We start from the raw sequence: 6,563 nt of genomic DNA, 5'->3' as shown, positions 1-6,563 counted from the left end.
ACCCAGTGCCTCATACATGCTAGGCCAGTGCTCTACCACTGAGCCACAACCCCAGGCCTGATATAAAAATTATTAATGAAATGTTTTGATTATTTTTTCAACTATGTCTTAGAAAATGGTGTGTATTTTACATTTGTAGCACATTTCAATTCAGTTGGCCAGGGGCAAGTAACTATGATAGATTATACAGTTTTAAAGTACTTACAAGTGAGAGAAAATCACAGTGTATTCTCAGAGTGAAAAGCTCCCTAGAGAGAATTGGTTCTTTGTGCTACAGACACTTCTGTCACAAGGGTAGCATAACCTCTCAAAAGGCCAGTGATCCTTCAGTGAGGAAAATTGAAGGTCTGAGTCTGACTACTTTAATAGAAAGTCGTACCTTTCACCAGGCAAAGGAAACATCCTTAGACATTTTAATGGTTTGGATATGAGGTGTCTCTCCATAGCTCATGTGTGAGACAACACAAGAATTTTGGGAGGTAAAATGATTAGGTTATGAGAGCTTTAACCTAATCAGTGGATTGATCCACTGGTATGGATTAACTGAGCATAAGTGTAGGTAGACTGGATGTGGCTGGGGAAAGTAGGTGACTGGGGTTTGGGAGTTTATATGTTGCCCTTGATAGCTCATTCTCACTCTCTGCTTCCTGGATGCCACAAGTGGAGCAGTTTTACTCTGCCATTCCCCTCCACCAAGATGTTCTGCCTCACCTTGGGCCCAGCCTGTGGAGTCAGCAGAACATGGACTGAACCTCTGAATCTGTGAGCCAAAATAAATTTTTCCTCCCCTAAGTTGTCCTTATCAGGTCTTTTGGTCACAGTGACACAAAAGCTAAAACATATATATAATTATGCTCCAATATAGTCATATTTTCAAAATGAGGCTTTTATTTTTTGAAATTGAACTTGTAACATATCCATTAATTCTGATATTCCAGTCAAGCCTACGAGTGATGGATTAGCCACTTTTAATTCTTCCCAGGAGAGAGTCTGGAAGACCACTTTAAATAGAAATCTCAAGGCAAATTGCCACATAAGTAAGTTAGAGTCGCCATCTTCCAATTCAACTTCCCCCAGATGGAGACCTCCACTGCTCAGACTCAGGAAGTGCCTGGAATGAGAATGTCCACCCACCCCAGACAACTTCCATAGCAGATATGGTTCAGTACTCCGTTAATGAAAATGCTTAATCTAAATTCATGTTTTTTGTTCAGACCACACTGAAGCTTCTTTTAGCCAATTATTATAATTTCTACTCAAGTAGTCCTTAACTCATGGTACATTATCTTTGTAAACATCTCAAGTTGAAAATCATTTAAAATTTGCCTCTGCAGCACAGTGTTTTAGATTCATGACAGAATAGTTATAGTAAAGTTTTCAGTCTCACTGAAATCCATTTTGAAAATGTGATTATACTTTATAGATGGAATGTCATATGTTTTGATTTGTTAAGGAATCGCCATAGTTGTGCCATTCATTGAGAATAGGTTATGATTTGTGAAGCGCCTCAGACTTTTTCTAAATGAATCTTTGATCTCATCTAGGCATTTTCAGGCACATGGTTTGTCAGGGAAGGATAATGTTAAGTTGAACCTTATGAACCTACTGTTTTTGTCGGCCAAACATGGTTGAATATTGGCAATTTCAGGTATATAATCATAACTAGAGGAGGTAGTCTTTTTCTTTTCTATTCATTTTCCATGCCATTTAAAATTGAGAGGTAAGGAATAAAGGTAAAAATTATGAATTTCAAATATGTAGTGTTTGCAGCACGAAAGAAATAGAGCAGAATGCTTTAGAGCAGTGGTTTAATCTTTGCTGCCATTAAAATCACCTGAGTGGCAAACATACCCCAATGAGTCAGGTCCCATGGAATAAGGAAAAGATAATAAGATGTCACTACTTTGATTAGGTTAGATTTTACAGAAAAGTGAGATGACTCACACCTATGTCACATTATGTTGTATAAGTCTCCATCTTAGCAGATTACAACAGAGATTCTATTCTCCCTGCTGACCTTGAGGAAGCAAGCTGCCATACTTTGAGAGCACTTGTAGGAGGCGCATGAAAAGGAGCTGGGCAGCTTCCAGGAGTTCAAGTGGTGTCTGGCCAACAAGGACATGGAGACCTTAGTTCCTGAAGGAGCTTAGATGAAAATCTTTTCCTGTTGAGTGGTCCCTGATGAGCACATAGCCCCAGCTGACACCTGAATCGCATTCTTGTGCAAAGGATCCTGTTATGCTGTGCCTAGATTGCTGATCCACAAATACTATTAGAAAATAAATAGGTGGTATTTGTTTGATTGTTTTGTTCTTTTTTTTTTTTTTTTTTTTTTTTGCAGTGCTAGGAGTTGATCCTGGGACCATATACATGCTAGGCAAGTGCTACACTACTGATCTTTATCAGGATGTTATAGAATCTTAATTTAAGAGGTAGGAAGTAGTGGGAGGCCTTTGGAGGCCTTTGGTCATTGGAGGTGTGCCCCCTAAGGTACCCTAGCCCTCTCCTCAATCTTTTTGCTTTGGCTCATGATGAAGTGAGTGGGTTTTGCTCTGTCACATGCTCCTGCCATGATGTGCTGCCTTTCCACAGGTCCAAATCAAAAGCACCAACCAGGGCTGGGGATGTGGCTCAAGCGGTGGCGCTCTCGCCTGGAATGCGTGTGGCCCGGGTTTGATCCTCAGCACCACATACAAACAAAGATGTTGTGTCCGCCGAAGACTAAAAAATAAATATTAAAAAATTCTCTCTCTCTCTCCCTCTCTCTCTCTCTCTTTAAAAAAAAAAAAGCACCAACCAATTTTTGACATTGTGAGCCCAAAGGAACCTTTCTTTTCATATGTTATTATCTTAGGTATGTTAATGGAATGATGGAAAGCTGACTAGCACACTTGGCATTCTTGGGCAAGTGACTGATGGTGACCTTCCTTTGCCTCTGTTTCCTAACCTGTAAATGGAGAAAGTGATGTTACTCTCTGAAGCATATGGGTATGAAATGAGATCACATTTTTTAAATGTTCATCAGTTCCTGGGGCAGGAAACCCTCAGTAAAATGTAACTTTCCACTATAACTCCTACCTGGTAAGAATGGCCCTTGTCAAATAATTCAATAGTATCCTCTTTAGTCTTCTTGGGTTTCTAAAACAGAATATCACTACCTAGCTCTGAAAGCTGGAACTTTAAGATCTGGGTGCTGGCAGGGTGGTTTTCTGGGGAGACTACTCTTTCTGGTTTGCATTTGATGCCTTTTTGCCATGTCCTTACATGGCCTTCACTCTGTGACCTTTCTGTCTCTTCCTCCTCTGGTAAGAACAACAGTCCCATTGGATGAGGGCCCTACCTTTATGTCCTCCTTCAACATCAATCACCTCCATGAAGATCTATCTCCAAATATAGTCACATTGGGATTCGGCTTCAAAATGTGAGTTTTGAGAGGGACCCTTGAACTATATGCTAATTTTTAGGATGGTAGAGAATGAATCATTTTTAACGTTTTTTTAAAAATTTAGGAGTTTATTATGATTGTAAGTGTCATTTAAAAAAACACATCAGTCCATTAAACAATGCAGAAATAAGTATGCACAAAGTCTGCAAATTAAAATATTCTTTAAACATGTTTAAGTAGATAGATTATCTGAAATTCTGGATTGCTCAATCACTTCATTATTATGCTATGGCAGCCAAGTAATTCTTAACTTCAGTTGGAGCAAACTGCCTAAATCCAGCTTCATTGTAGATTCCAACTTCAATGTTATCTTCTGTCATTTGCCCTTCAAAACTTTCCTTTAGGGTTAAGAAGTCTGTATGAATGGCATCTTCAAGTTCCAAATCTTCATGGTATCTTTTTTCAAGGAATGTTTTGCCAATCACATAGTTTTTCCCATGCTGTGGCCTTCCAGGCAAAGTCTGATGGATCTGACTGAAATAAATATGGTCTCCCTCCTTCCATCCACAAATAAGAAACTCCAAATGGATGACCAATACCTGCCTCGGTGTATTCTTGCATCATAGAAGCTACCCTCTGTACCTGCTGAGCAGTGGGAATCCATGCCACTAGTTCAAATCTGTATGTTTGGTAATTGGTTCCACTTTGTGTACACTTTGCTCATCATACAGAGTGGGTTTCGGTTTCTTCTCAGTTGCTAATACCACACCATTTGCAGCTTTAATTCCCACTGAAGAGGCTCCTCCAGCTACAGCAGCCAAAGCATATTCAATCTGGACAAGTTTACCAGATGGGCTGAATGTAGTCAGCAAAAAGCTGTGTCTGCGCTTGTCATCTTACCCGGAGATCCCAATTGTTGACTTTTTTAGATGTGAATATTCTAACAGCATCACATGCCCGTAAATATAACTTGCTTCCCTTCAAGCTTGACTTTCAAAGCATAAACATAAAGAGGGTCATTTTTGCAAAATGTCTTCAGCTTTTGCTCAGGACTCTCCAAGTAGTTGAATGTGAATGTTTTCTATGGATTTGTCTCTTGTGTCCATCGTCTTGTCAATTTTCATTGGTTAACTGTACTTACTACACCTGTCAATCATGTTGCTGTGATTCTAGCAAAGTTCTCAACATTTTCTAACGGACTTCAAGAAGTTATGCATTTTTGTAGGTTAAAAATTTTAGTTTGAAATTAATTTGCATTGAATTTTCAGAAATTTATAATATTTTAAAATCTGCAAGAGGCTAATCTACAAAGAAAGGCATATGTTTTAATGTAATTTACTAAAGACCATTTGAGTGTGACTATAGTGACTAGTATAGATAGTACTAGTATAGATAAAGGAATTTTGGGTTTGGACTGTGGTTCCATCCCCGAAGTTTCTCTTTATATATATGTTAATGTTAAAAAAATATGAAGAAAATTCCAAAATCCTAGACCCTTATGGTTCAAAGCATTTTGAAGAAGTGGTAGGTTAATGATTATTTCCATAGCATGAAAGATCATATTTAGTTGGTCTTAGTGGGGCTGCCACTAAGCCTAAATAACTTAAATTTGAGGAAATGGTAGAAGTGAGCACTTCTAGGTGGGTCTGAGCTCTTGGCAAAAGATGTGATTTCTCCAAAGTGGGATGAAGCAGCATTTTATGGAGTTTGGAAAGGAGAATTACTCTTCAAGAGGGCATTGGTCTGAGATTCAAGAGCATGTTTAGGAGTCAGTGTGCCTATATAGGGAACCATCAAAGGTTTTGTCTTAAGCAATGGGAATGTCAAATTTCATGGATGTTAATAATTTCTTTCTCATATATTATCAATTCACCAGCTCTTAAAATAAAATTTGCTGCCTGTTTTACATTGGGTAAATGTAGTGGTGTGAAGAATAGACAACTCTGCAGGACAGTAAGAGATGCAGAAGAGAAATCAACAAGTAGAAGCTAAATCCATTGAGCCTGGGGAGATAGGGAGGGGGCTGGATGGCACACATCAATTTCATTTGAAGGGCCAGGTCCTCAGCTGAACACTGAGCTAAATGTCTATTTTTCCATTAGCAGAGTTACTGATTGACTATATTGATGAAAATAAAGATATTCTGGAATATTCCTCTACAGAGCTGTTAGAATCTGAAAGACATTTTACCAAAAGCAGCAGATGTGGTCCTGAAAAGTTTTGTGTAAAGTAAAAATTTGTAAACCAAATCACAGATGTCAGTTTTCATGCCTCGGGATTGAAGTACTATTTTATCTTAGCTTTTAAATGATCTTTGGTTAGCAGTGGCTAAAACTTATTCTCTCTGCTCTTTAATTAGTATTAGTCTATTATTATTATTATTTGCTTCTTCTTAGTAAATTCATTTTAGTTAAGTGGTAACCAAACTATTTTAGTTATAAACAAAAATTTTAACTTATCCAAAGTGATTTTTTTTAAATGAGCAAAGTCAAAAGATCTTCATTATGGGAATAAAATCCTTTATTTCATCTGTTTTGTAGTTCGAATGCTAAAAACTCAGGTTTGTATATATAACCCTACTTGGCTCAAAAACCTTTAATGGGATCTAGAGACAAATGTTATGCTCTTTGCCTAAATTAGACCAATTTCTTAATCCTACTAGTTCCCTTTCGATCCTCACTTTCAACCACACCATTGTCCTTATGTCTCCTCAATTTGCCATGCACATTATCCAATTCCTCCCACCAGGGATATTTTCTTCCCCCATGACATCTGGAACAAATCCTGTTCTTCCTTCTAGGTTCACCTTCATCTCAGCTCTTCTCCTCAGGGCATTGATAGCAACCATTCCAAATCCAGGTTGATGTTTCCCTCCTTTAATCTCACAAGGCAGCTACTGTCTGACCCTCAGCCACCTTGAAGTGTTTTTTAGCATTTGTATTTTAAGTTATTCACTCTACAAAGATTTATTAAACCACGTTGCATACCAGACACTATGTTAGTGCCGGGGTGTGAGGTAAATAATTTTCCCTCTTCCAATTTGTAGTCTAGTTGGGGAGATGATCACTACATCACTAACATCAGTGCCCACCCCCTAAATCTCCAATAATATCTGCATGATAATAGTTTGGGTGGATACAATGAAGGAATGCACAGGGGGTTAGAAGGAAGTGTAATG

At 38.3% G+C, this 6,563-nt stretch overlaps 1 pseudogene; it reads right to left on the bottom strand.

Annotated features, from left to right (window-relative positions):
- Positions 1 to 3,661: 3,661 nt before the first annotated feature.
- Positions 3,662 to 6,233, bottom strand: LOC124098998 (proteasome subunit alpha type-2-like; annotated as a pseudogene).
- Between the last annotated feature and the right edge of the window lie 330 nt (positions 6,234 to 6,563).

This window comes from Marmota monax, unplaced genomic scaffold (assembly GCF_021218885.2).
Source record: "Marmota monax isolate L192 unplaced genomic scaffold, Marmota_monax_Labrador192_F-V1.1 WCK01_AAM20220418_F8-fsc00011, whole genome shotgun sequence".
NCBI lineage: Eukaryota > Metazoa > Chordata > Mammalia > Rodentia > Sciuridae > Marmota > Marmota monax.
The sequence above is the reverse complement of the archived record's forward strand: the minus strand, read 5'-3'. Positions and strand labels throughout refer to the sequence as shown.